We start from the raw sequence: 13,541 nt of genomic DNA on the forward strand, positions 1-13,541 counted from the left end.
ATCGGGATGGGTGTATCAGAGACAGTGTGATTGGCACAGGACAGAGCAGAGTTTAGGGCTGTTGTACATAGGGTTGCTATGAGTCGCAAGCGACTCGATGGCACATAACAACAACAACAACAATTAGCTTGTCTCTCTGTGGCAAGTGATAGATGAGTATGAACTCAGTGAGAGAGTTAACTCTCAGGAACCACATTAAGGTTTACCAGAAGCAAATCTTCCAATTCTCCCCCGTTTTTCTCTCAGTTCCTTTGTTGACATTATCATAATTGCCATGTACTTGTCTTACTCATACGTCAGCATGGTGCTCAGGGTAAGTTGGAACATTGGAAACCTTCAGAATGTGTGGATCTCGTCCCAGTCCCACACACACATCCGTGATGAGTGGTCAGGAAAGGTGTTTTTAAACAGATTGTCATTCCTCCTTCTACGCCCCTGAGGAAGACGTGAGTCATTCAGCCAGTAATCACCAAAGGCCTGTGAGGCTGGGCTTGGTGCCTTGTTTCAGCCCCCAGCAGGAGTGTGAGCTGAATTGCTTTCCATTTTCTTCAGAATCACTTCATCTCAGTGTGACTGCATTATCTGGGATTATAGAAAGTCTTAAAAATCTCAGACATATTCTTATTGAAACAGAAATAAAATCACACATCATAATATCAAATAGAAGTGAGTTAGAGAATATCCATCTATTGTTCCTCCTAATTCAGTTCAGGTCAGCTTAATGATTACTTATTGATATTCCTAAATGAATTGACACAGTAATGGTGATGGCAGTAGGTGTGCTGAGTCAGTGAGACTGGCTCAGGAGAGGGCAGGTTCCGAGGTACACTGCATAGGGTCCCTATGAGTCACAGGCGACTAGAAGATATATAACAACAGTAGCTGCAAGCAGAAAGTTATGGCCAAAGCTGTATTCATATGACACAAAGCTCAAAAAAACCCTGGGAGAAGCATATTAAACAATTAAACAACAATACAATATAAAACTACTAGTTGCCAAAATAAGTACACAACCTTACTTGCTGAAAGTGCAAAAGATCTTGACACACTTGCTGCAGAAGATCAAAGACTGCCGCCTTCAGTATGGATTCTTGTTACTCTTTGTGTTGAGTACCATAGAGCTGGAACTGACCAATAGCTGACCCTCCGGCGGGTTTTCAGAGGCAGTTAATTGCACGAGAGGAGATTGCCTATTCTTCTTCCATGGGGTAGCTGGTGGCCTCAAACCGATTGCCTTTGGAATTGCAGTGCAACTTCTTGCTACTAGGCCACCATTACATCAAGGGGAAAAAAAGTATTGGGCCAATAAAACAAAAATTCTCACCAATGAACCAATATGCAACATTACCATAGATGGAGAAAAGATTAAAATTGTCAATAACTTCATTTTACTTGGATCCACAGTCAATACACTTGGTAGCAGTGGTCAGGAGATTAGGAGACGCATTGAATTGGGAAAGTCTGTAGTCAGGGACCTTTACAAATTACTGGAAAGCGAGGATGTCAAATTGAGGACTAAGGTGCACCTAATTCAGACTTTGGTCTTTGCAATCACTTGCTATGCTGCTGAGAGCTAGAAAATTAATAAGAATGACAGAACAAATACTGATGCCTTTGAACTGTGGTTTTTGAGAAGAGTAGTGACTATTCCATGAACTGCCAAAAGAACAGATGTATCTTGGAGAAGGTACAGCCGGAGTGCTTCTTGGAGACAAATGTTATTAATCTTTATCTCACATACTTGAGCATGTTGCTGCAGGAACTATTCATTGGAGAGTGAATTTCTCATGCTAGGAAAGGTGGAGGGTCAGTGAAAGACAGTAAGACTGTCATCCAGGTGGATTGACACTGTGACTCCAACAGTGGGCTCAAGTGTGTCAGAGATTGTGAGGATGGTCCAGAGTTCAGATCTATGAGCCATATTGGGCTTGACAGCACTTAACAACAACAACAAAATACGTGGCCCAAATAATTCTAAAAATGTACTCTACTTACTATTCATGAAAAGAAAAATTTCTAACAAAAGAAAACCCAGAACTTCTTAGTGGTAGACGTGTTGTTGTTGCATGCATGGTGATTCAACTATGACTCATAGCGACTCTGAATAACAAATTTAAATCCAGTCCCATCTTCTCTCATCCTTATAATCTCTGATATACTTCAGCCCTTTGCTGTAGTTTTCATGTCAATCCATGCCATGGAAGGCCTTCCTCTCTTTCCCTGGTCTTGCACCCTTGCAAGCATGATGCTCCTTTCCAAGGAATAGCCTCACCTAGCAACAAGTCCAAAGTACGAGAGATGAAGCTTTGCCATCCTTGCCTCCAAAGAGCACTCTGAGTATGCATGCTAAAGAGCCTTAAATCAACTTTCAACTTTTGAATCACCCAATTCTCGTTTGAACACGATTGAGAATCTGTTAATTCAGTATCATTTCCAAACAGACTTTCTCTTCTTGCTTTGTATTCACAATACTCTTTCCAAGTAACTGGGTTGCCTCTTCAATGAGTGCCATTTTTTAATTTCTTACCAGTAAAGGGACTGATTCTTCCCTGAAAGATATCGTCTTGGCACTTCAGTGTCACAATCTTATTTTAGTTTAAAGAGTAGACTATACTTATATGTGGTGAGCTCTGAGGGTCCTTTGGTAAGGTGCTTCACTGCCAACCCAAAGGCATGCTGTTCAAATCTACCAGCTGCTCCTTGGGAGAAATTTAGGCAATCTCCTCCCATGCAATTTATAGCCCCTGAAAGCCTCCTGGAGGGTCAGTTATGAGTTTATTTCAACTCAACAGCACATGACAACATTCTGCTCCAATTGTAGATTACTTAGATCAAATTGAGATCTCTTTTAGTGCTACAGGAGTATCTGGAGTTGAAGTTCCTTTTTTGTATTCATAAATATGTGCCTATGCTCACAGAAATATATTGGAGATGCTGGGTGTTTTCAAACACTTTTATTATGAATGAGATAAATCAGAGTAATCTTTTCAAGGAAGACATCAAGCTTTGGAATTATTCTGAAAAGGAAGACATGCTAATCACTGCATAGTGTTAGAATATATTAAACTACCTGGCCTAGTGGTATGAAATCACACTTCAAACTCTAAGACACGTGGTTTGAATCCATCAGCTGCTCCTCAGGAAAAAGATAGGAGAAAAGATGGACAATCTCCTTCTGAGTGATTAACTAACTGCCTCTGAAAACCTGATGGATGGCTAGCTATGTCTCAGTTCCCACTCAATGGCACAGAACAACAACATATTAAGGAACTCTGATGGTCTAGTTTGTTGAAAGCTGCACTTCTAACCCAAAGACCTCTCTTTGAACCCACCAGTACCTACAAGGGAGAGGAAAAAAAGATTAGCAATCTCCTACAATTCAATTTATAGCCTCCCAATCCAAATGGAAGGTTGGTTATGAGTTGATCCCAACTTGACAGCACTAAGTGAGGGACTTAGCCTATCACTGCATAATTACTCATTAAAATTGACTATTATATTTTGTCTGACTGAGACCAGAGTCATGAAGGAATGGGATTTATATATAAGGAAAACTATGAAGAGAGAGAAATGAAAACTTAAAACCAAAACCAAACCAAAACACCCCCCAAAAAAAAAACCCCAAACCCCAAACACAACAAATACAAACCCCTCTCATTGCTGTCAAGTCATAATTCATCCTTCATGAGGTTTTCAGAGCATATAAATCACACAGGAGGAGATTGTTCATCTTTCTCCCACAGAGGAGCTGATGGATCCAAACCACTTGTCTCTGGATTGGCAGAGCAACCCTTTACCCACTCGGACCCCAGAATTGTTCTTGTTCATGCTTCAGCTTGAGTGATTGACAAGGTAATATGAACAGCATAAATTCTGAGGAAAATGTTGAAAGCACAGAGTTTGAAGAGAAGGTATAGACAATGAACACTCCATCTTACTGAGTTCTTTCTCTGACCCTCAATCTTTCCCAGTATGCTATCTTCATATAAGGACTGGTCCTTCCTGACAATACGCCCAAAGTATATGGGACAAAATATCACCATCTTTGCCTCAAAGGGAATTCTGGTTGTACTTTTTCCAAGAAATATTTGTTCCTTCTTTTGGAATTTCCATGAGATATTAACACTATTTGCCAACACTACACATCAAAGATGTTGATTCTTCTTTGATCTTCCTTATTCATTGTCCAACCTTCAGATGCATAGTAAAGAATTGAAAGTATTAGGACTTCCATTAAATATACATTAGGTCTCAAACTGAAATTCTTGCTCTTTAGTAATTTGGAAGTGTCCTTGACAGCATATTTGAGTGCCATGGATATTGATTATAGATCCAGGTAAAATGTAATTGTTAGCCACTTCAATTTTTTATTGTTCTATCATGATGTTTGTCCTGGAGAGGATGACAAGGATTCTGAAGATCCATCTGACATACTCTGGGCATGTTGTAAGGAAAGACCAGTCCTTGAAGAGGGACATCATGCTTGTGAGGGTGGAGGGACAGCGCAAGAGAGAAAGACCCAGGATGAGATTAATTGATTCAGTGACTGGTATAATGGGGGTAGGTGTGTCAGAGACAGAAGGTTGTCTCAGGATAAAGCAGGGTTCAGAGCTATTGTACTTGGGATTGGTATAAGTCACAGGCTACTTGATGGCACATAACAACAACAAAATCATGATGTTACCTATAGGTCCAGTGGTGAAGATTTTTGTTTTCTTAATATTGAGGTGTAATCCATATTGAAGGCTATAGTGTTTGACTTTTTTTTTTTTTTTAAGAAAGGGCTTCAAGTCTTTTTCACTAGACAGGAAGAAGTGCTATCTGTGACATATCTCACGTATTGTTGCCTCAGTTACAATTCAGAAGAGCAGAAACTCTGACCTAACTTTGCACTCTGGACTGGCAGATACCTATCCAAGGACAGATATACTTCTTTATTTCTTTCTCATATAGTTTTAGGTATTTGTTTTATAGTTTGCTTTTGCATGCATGGCACTTGTCTTTCCGTTTACTGTACTGTAGTAACTTGTGGATTGACATGATGCTGGAAGTGATTCCACTGTTATTTCAAATACTAGTAGGATTACTCATGGTGGACAGGTTTCAGCAAAGCTTCCAGACTAAAATAGGCTAAGATACAGTACTGGTCATCCACTTCTGGAATAACAGATCAGTGAAAACTATATGAATAACTAAAAAACATTGATGGATATTGTGCCAGAAGCTGAGCCCCTTAGACTTGAAAATATTCAGAAAATGAGAAGAAACAGCTTCAAATACCTCTTAATAGTTGCGATTCTGACTGTATGAAATATGAATCTAGGACAACAGAAATTGTAAACAATGAAAAGCCTTAGTGAGTTGAGATGGAAAAATATTAGCTATTTTCAATCAGACAAAGATGATCTACTATGCAGACAATGGCAAATTGAAGAGGAATTATATCATTCATTGTCAAAAAGTACATCTCAAAATCCATCCATTAGTAGATAAAACTCTTCTCTTTCTCTTACTTTCCCTTTCTCCCTCCCTTTGTATTGTCCTCTTCATCAAGGACCTAGATGGTACAGGACAATTGAAGTTATCATCCACTGAGTATGGAGCAGGTGGGTCCAGCCTGGATAAGCCATCCAAAGACTTCACAGGCAAGTGTCCCATAAGGATATCTCTTAACAAAATACTTGTGCGGAACATAGACATCTGGCCTTTGTCTGACAGATCTCCTCATCAGAGTCCTGTGGAATACAACTGGAATCTGAACTTCTGAAACAGAAACCACAGGGCGAGAAAAGACTTGAAGACCACCAGACTATTCCTGTAAGAAGATTGTGATTCCCAAGGGAGCTCTGGTGGCCTAGTGGCAAGAAGATGCACTGCAATTCTGAAGGCATGCAGTTCAAATCCACCAGCTGCTCCGTGGGAGAAGGGTTGGCAATCTCCTCCTGTGTGATTAACTGCCTCTGAAAACCCACTGGTGGGTCAGCTATGGGTAACAACATCTGCATTAACAAGGACTCTGTGTTTACATAGTTCTACCAACTGAGAATTTTTAAGAGATCATTTTTAAGATATCATTTAATGTAGCAGACAGTGTTATGCATACTTTTTTTTTGTCCTTTATTATAGAACTTCCTTGATAGGTGAATATAACCCTATCCTCGAGACCTTCAGCTGAACTTACTACTTTGAACTTCTGGAAAGACTGGAGCTCTCCTCAAAACAGAGGCTTATGTTTATGGCTACAGCAGAAATGTCTAGTACACTTCTTTAACAAATGTTGCTTTGACTGCAAGAAGTAAAGAAGGGAGAATTACAGTTGATGAGATCTGATCAAGAGCTGAGCATTATTTTTTTTTCTCACTGGGGTTAAATCAGAACGTTTCTTTCATTTTGAGTTTTGTTGAGACAATTGTGTGGAACATCTCCCCTTACCTCCGCTACTCTGAAGAGAGTTATTTCTCCCATCTGTGTCATTAAACCCTTGGAAAAAAAAGTCGTCTTGGAAGTAATAAAAATCATTCCATTCCACTCCGTGTGGAAGATTTCTTATGAAAGCAGAGCAACAGAAAGCCAGGTTGCCCTCAGAATCCCTGGAGGCTCCAGAGTTCTGCGAATCCTGGCAATCATACTAGAGCTATTAAGACAAGGAAAAACAAGAAGATGGAGCAAGCTGTTTTTCACCGATTCAGACTCTGATAAACAAGCATATTTAATGCTGACTTAGAAAATTTCTTAGATTTACCACATTCATCCCAAATGAAAAATAATAGTGAAACTTGCTAGCCTTTCAATGCTAACAGTCTTACTATTCACATCCCCCAGATACCTTGCATAACCTTGTAGGTCGTAGTCCATTTGATTTATCTCTAAGAGTTAATTTTTGGCTTCCAAAGGGCACCCTGAGATGACACCACAACTAGGAATGCTACCAGGAGGGCCAGTCTAGTGATATTTAACGGTAGTTTGAAACTCAATCAGAGCCATGTTTTGGCACTAATTTGAGTCAGACTAAACATGTAAAACAATTAGCTGTTTATATCAAATAATAGTGGCTATTACATCTTTCTTTTCATCTCCAGTTTCCAGAAACCCACTCAAAATAGCTAGTGTCTTTCCAGTAAGGCCTTCCTTAGGAGCAACAACTTCCTTAGGGAAACTTAATATGGGATTGAGTAACTATATTTTTCCCTCTCCATTGCCCTTCTCCTAATTTTTTTATATGTATTTTTCTCCTTATTTTGTTTTTATTTGCTTGATATAAGATACCTTGACAGAAGGAAAGAAAGAGAACTTGTCGGTAAGGTGAAGAAAAGGGCTTGTCCTGAAAGGGTAAAAAAAGATACTTTATGGAAAAGGTACATACATAATTATTCTAAAGTCAAATACTCAATAACCTGGCTGTATGCAAATGTACATTATGCACCACATGTCTTAGTTACTCTTGCAAGTGTCTTGCTATAGGGAAAGCATCGTTATTCTTGTTGCTATGTGCCATCGAGTCACTTGCAACTCTTAGTGACTCTTTGTACAACAGCCCTGAACCCTGTTCTATCCTATGCCAGCCTTACTGTCTCCGACACACCTACCGCTATTACCCAAGGCACTGAATCGATCTATCTCATTGAGGGTCTTCATCTCTTGTGCTGTCCATCCACCTTTCCAAGCATGATGTCCCTCTCCAAGGACTGGTCCCTCCTTGAAACATGTCCAAAATATGTCAGACAGAGCTTCAGAATATTTGCCTCCAAGGAGCAATCTGGTCTCACCCTTCCCAAGACATACCTATTTGTTTTCTTGGTGGTCCATGGTATGTTCAAGGCTCTTTTCCAGCGCTGCAACTCAGAGGCATCAATTCTTCCTCTATCATCCTTAGTCATTATCCAGCTTTCTGATGCATAGCAAGTAATTGCAAAGACCATGGGTGCACCTTAGTCTCTAGACTGACATCATTGCTTCCCAGAACTCTGAAAAGATCTCTGACAGCAGATTTACCTAATGCAATTCATCTTTTGATTTCTTGACTGCTGCTGCCATAAGTGTTGATTGTGAAGACAAGCAAGCTAAAACTGTTAACAACCTTCATCACTTCTCATCTATCACAGTGCTACCTATTGGCTCAGTGGTGAGAATCTTTGTCTTCTTGGTGCTGAGCTTCAGTCCATATTGAAGACTGCAGTCCTTGACTTTCTGCAGCAAGCACTTCAGGCCCTCCTCAGTTTCAGCAAAGAAGGTTGTGTCATCTGCATAACATAGGCTGTTGAGGAGTCTTTCTCCAATCCTGATGCCACATTCTACCTCATAGAGCCCAGCCTCCTGGATGATCTGTTCCACATACAGATTGAAAAGGTAAGGAGATAAGACACACCCGGGTGTGCACCCTTCCAGATTTTAAACCATGCAGTGATCCCTTGCTCTGTTCTGATGACTGCCTCTTGGTCCAAATATAGGTTTCACATATACTTAATATTGTCATGTGTAATAGAGTTACTAACCAGTATCTTTTCACAAATAACCAATTCTTTCTAATTGCACTGCTTTAATACTTTAAATATGTCCAACTACCTCAATCTTGCAACAACTCAGTTCCTAACAGCATTGCAGCCAGAGTAAACTCAATCCTGAAGCACATTTCATTCACTTGATCTGAATGTATTCTCTATTTAAGACATGGAAAATAAGGGAAGGACTTGGGATACTCAAGCAATATTTTAGATGTTTTGTGTAGTCCATCAGATGAAGTCCATTTATATATTCTGACTTAAATGTTGTATATTTTTTATTTTTGGAAAACACAAAGCTAATTGTAATAGACAAAATACTGATTATACAAAATTGAAGCAATCATTTGAGCTCCAGCCTCATTTCTGTCACCAAGGCCCTATTTTTGAAACTACCAGTCTTTCTTTCTTTCTGACTTTGGCATTCCAGCCACCCATTATTATCAGAAATTATTATTCATTAATTTTGACTGCATATTTTGTCAGTTTCACACTGCAGAAATTGGTAGAAGTCCTCAATTCTTCATCTTTGGCTTTAGGGACTGGTGTGTATGTGTATTTGAAAAATGGCGATATTAAGTGTTCTTTTTGTATGCTTATGAATAGTATCTTAAAGCTCTTAATAGGTCTCAAGGAAAGGGTTATATTCACCTATCAAGGAAGTTCTATAATAAAGGACAAAAAAAAGTATGCATAACACTGTCTGCTACATTAAATGATATCTTTAAAATGATCTCTTAAAAATTCTCAGTTGGTAGAACTATGTAAACACAGAGTCCTTGTTAATGCAGATGTTGTTACCCATAGCTGACCCACCAGTGGGTTTTCAGAGGCAGTTAATCACACAGGAGGAGATTGCCAACCCTTCTCCCACGGAGCAGCTGGTGGATTTGAACCGCATGCCTTCAGAATTGCAGTGCATCTTCTTGCCACTAGGCCACCAGAGCTCCCTTGGGAATCACAATCTTCTTACAGGAATAGTCTGGTGGTCTTCAAGTCTTTTCTTGCTCTATGGTTTCTGTTTCAGAAGTTCAGATTCCAGTTGTATTCCACAGGACTCTGATGAGGAGATCTGTCAGACAGAGTCCAGATGTCTATGTTCCGCACAAGTTGCTTTGTTAAGAGATATCCTTATGGGACACTTGCCTGTGAAGTCTTTGGATGGCTTTTCCAGGGTGGACCCACCTGCTCCATACCCAGTGGATGATAACTTCAATTGTCCTGTACCATCTAGGTCCTTGATGAGGAGGACAATACAAAAGGAGAGAGAATGATAAAGAGAAGTAAGACTTTTTTTTTTTAAATTTAGCTTGTTTATTTTTCATTTCAATGAACATCTACAGAGATTTTGGGATTCCATTCATTCATTGTTGCACCCTTCTCCCCGTCCATCTCACCTGACTTTTATCTACTAAAAGAATGGAGAATCCAAAGAGCCACATCTGAGACACACCTGGACCCCTTTTTGGCAGAAATGCAGGGCAAAAAATGGGCGGCTCCTGCAGCTGTTTGCCAGTCTAATGAGTAAGGGAGACCTAAGCAATTCCTCAAGTTTGACCTTTGATGGTCACCAAGAAAACATGTTGTATTCTTCTCATATGTGAGTGTCAAGTCAAATAAACAATGCGGAAACTAGATACTGACTTTGGAGTTCTTGTAATCAACTCATAGCAACCCTTTGAGTGACATTTTGGAACTTTGCCCTGTTGTGAGCCATTCTGGGCAGGCAGAGTTTATTAAAAGGGAAAGGCTCCAGAGAAAGAATAGGAAAGGGCCACAGCAAGGTGCTTTGTCAAAACAAAGCTCTGTTATTCTTTTAATTGTCTTTGGAAATGCAAATTTTCCTTTTGCTCAATGCAAAAATTTTCTTTTTGGCCAATGAAGTTACACACACTCAGACACACACATAGATTTTAGAGATTTTCTTTTTAGTGTGTTGCTTGCTTAAGCAAGTTTGCCTAATTCAATACCATATAGATTTTCTTCAAGGAGTTTAATAATTTTAATTCTTAAATCTAGATTTAGGATCCATTTCAAGTTCATCATTGCATATAACAGGCAATAATAGTTAATGTTCATTTTCCCCCTACCCAATATGACTATATACTTTTTCTGATACAATTTATTGAAAAGATTTTTTCTGCGTTGAATTCACTCAGGATATTTTTTAAACTTTTACTTTTTTCTTTATTGGCAATTTTTGATGCATATTTATGTTTCGGTTCCCAAAGGGCATTTTTCACAAAACTCTAGGCTGCTTCTCGGTCCAGCTTGGCGGCTTTTTTTATTGTCTATTATGTCTTTGACTTTGTTCATGTATACTCTGCTTCTTTCCAATTTCTACTTTGCTGGATGTTCTTTAAGATTCACTCACTCCCTCTGACACCAAATAAACCCCAAACATTGAATTTAATGTGTACACAGAAACTAAAACCACTTTTGCTTGTTCAAAGGCTCCAGCTTCTGCAACAACTCACTTCTGGAAAAAGACATCATGGTATTCACCATTTCATCCACAGCACTAACGTAATTCTCAAACACTGGTAAATACTCATCAATTTTCCCTGCATTGTCTTAGTTCACTTCTTTGCTTGTCATTATGAGCAACTTTGATTATAAGCTCCTCAAGAAAGTTGTGTCATACTGGATTTGTATTCCAGTGGCTAACACAGACCTTGTTTTTATTCTCAAGTTCTGTGAAGTCAATTCCGACTCAGAGACTCAGCCTCCAACTTTGTCTTCTGGCCAGGATGGTTTTTTTTTTTTTAAGAGTTAAACATCTATTAGATAAAATATTACAGAATAATATATCAATGGTTTTCTCACACTTCACTTTTCTGTTTGTTTTTAAAAGAGTGCATGTTGTTGTTGTTGATTGCTTTCAAGTCGAGCACGACTCAGTGACTCTATGAACAAAACGCCTGAAGCCCCTCTACAACTATTGACATTTATCAAAATTCATAAAGTTGACAAAGACATGTTATTTAGGATGTGGATGCCAGATGATGTGGGGAATTTCCTTTTTTTAAAATTCTATACTGGATTATTTACAAAGTTCATATACATTGTTTTTCCTACCTGATTTTACCCAGTTCTTTCAACCCCCTTCACCCATCAAATTGTGTGATGTTATAATTAACCTCCCATCGCCCATTCTCACCCCTCTACATGTTTAACTAGTTATCATTCTATTTCTCAAATAATGGTCTTATATACAGTATTTGTCCTTATGGGACTGAGTTAACTCATTTAGCATAATGCTCTCCCATCCCTCCCAAGTTAGGTAATAATTTACAAAATCATTGCTCCAACATGCTGCATAGTATTACACTGTGTGAATACACCATAATTTCTCAATCCATTGCATTGTGGTCAGACATTTGGGCTGTTTCCATGTTCTTGCTAGGGTGAATAACACTGCTATGAACATTGGTGTACAAATCTCAGTTTGTGCCTCAGTTCTTATTTTCTCAGGGTTTATTTCAAACAGTGGGATAACTGGATCTTAGGAAATTACTATGTTCAGCTTTTTGAGGAAGTGCCAAACTGCCTTCCATAATGGTTGTACCATTTTACAATTGATGTGGGGAATTTTAATAGAATGGCGAAATCTCATTTTTTTAAAATCTCATTCTTAAAGATAATCAAATAACTATTATTGTTCTTTCAGTTCTCTTCTCCAGTCTTCCATCATTCTTTACACTTTTTGTTCATTCTATATTCTTTTTAAAAAGTATGTTTCATTTATGTAGATTGGTTTCCTTTTTGCCCTCCCTTCACCCACCAAAATCTGTGACCCTGTGCTTTTCCCCCTCTCACCTTTCCTCTTTGTATATCCGCACACATCTTACTTGCTATCTTTAAAATTTTACAATAATGAACTTATACAATATTTGTTGTTATGCACGTGAGTTAGTTCACTCAACATAATGCTCTCTAGCCTCTCTCATTTTTTAGTTATAAAGTATTTTTCAAAATTACTGCTCTTGAGTGCTGCATACCATTCCATTGTGTCAATGTACCACAGATTCTCAATCCAATTGTTTGTTGATAAACATTTGTGCTCTTTCCATGTTCTTGCTCTTTTGAATACTGCTGCATTTTTTTTGTGTTCACAATTCTTTTTCATTGCTTGCATACAATTAGCTTATACTGTGTTTCATTAATGTAGATTGTGCTTTATGCTATCTTTCATTTACATTGTGCTCCATACAATTACTCATATGTACTTTATATAATTGATTACTGTCAATCTATGCCTATTATTGTCTTTTTGAGTCTCCATTGAATCTTCTCCGTTTCTTCACCCTACTGTCTGCCCACTAAACTTTGCTATCCTAGTGATTTCTATGCTTCATCTTTTTCCATCCCCTTCTCCCTTTGCCCTTACCATTTTGGTATGTACATGTATCTCATTAGTTCTATTTTTTTATTAGTTCTATTTTTATAGTAATGGTCTTATGCAGTATTTGTCTTTATGAGACTGAGTTAGTTCACTCAGCATAATGCTCCCAAACTCTACCATGTTGTATAATAGTTTATAAAATCATTGCTTCTTAGTGCTTCATAGTATTCCATTGTGCGGTTGCACCACAATTTCTCATTCTATTCATTTGCTGCTGGGCATGATTTCCATGTTCTTGCTTTTGTGAACAACACTGCTATGAACATAGGTGTACATAACACTGTGTCTCAGTTCTAATTTCCTTGGGATATATTCCTAGCAGTGGGAAATCTTAACTCATTTTTAAAACATCAATCAAATGTTTAAGTGTGGAAAGTATACACTTCTATCATCATTGGGCTTGTTCTGTATATATGAATTAAACTTGTGGCTGAAATTTTTGTTAACTTTATGTCTTTGCCGAATCTTTGTCTGGTTGTTCTGTTAATGTCTAAAACATAGGTGCTAAAATTCATAAATATAACCGAGAAAGTGGTTTTTCTCCCTTTAATATTTTTTAATAGTTTTCATGAACATTTACAGAGATTTTGGATTTCCATTCATTGCTGCACTTCTCTCCCTGCCCAGCCCTTCCCCCA

General features: G+C 38.4%; 1 pseudogene; it reads right to left on the minus strand.

Moving 5' to 3' along the window:
* Positions 1 to 10,597: 10,597 nt before the first annotated feature.
* Positions 10,598 to 11,096, minus strand: LOC102869753 (annotated as a pseudogene).
* Positions 11,097 to 13,541: the final 2,445 nt, after the last annotated feature.

This window comes from Elephantulus edwardii, unplaced genomic scaffold (assembly GCF_000299155.1).
Source record: "Elephantulus edwardii isolate Elephantulus edwardi_28Jun2011 unplaced genomic scaffold, EleEdw1.0 scaffold00083, whole genome shotgun sequence".
In the NCBI taxonomy this organism is placed as follows: domain Eukaryota; kingdom Metazoa; phylum Chordata; class Mammalia; order Macroscelidea; family Macroscelididae; genus Elephantulus; species Elephantulus edwardii.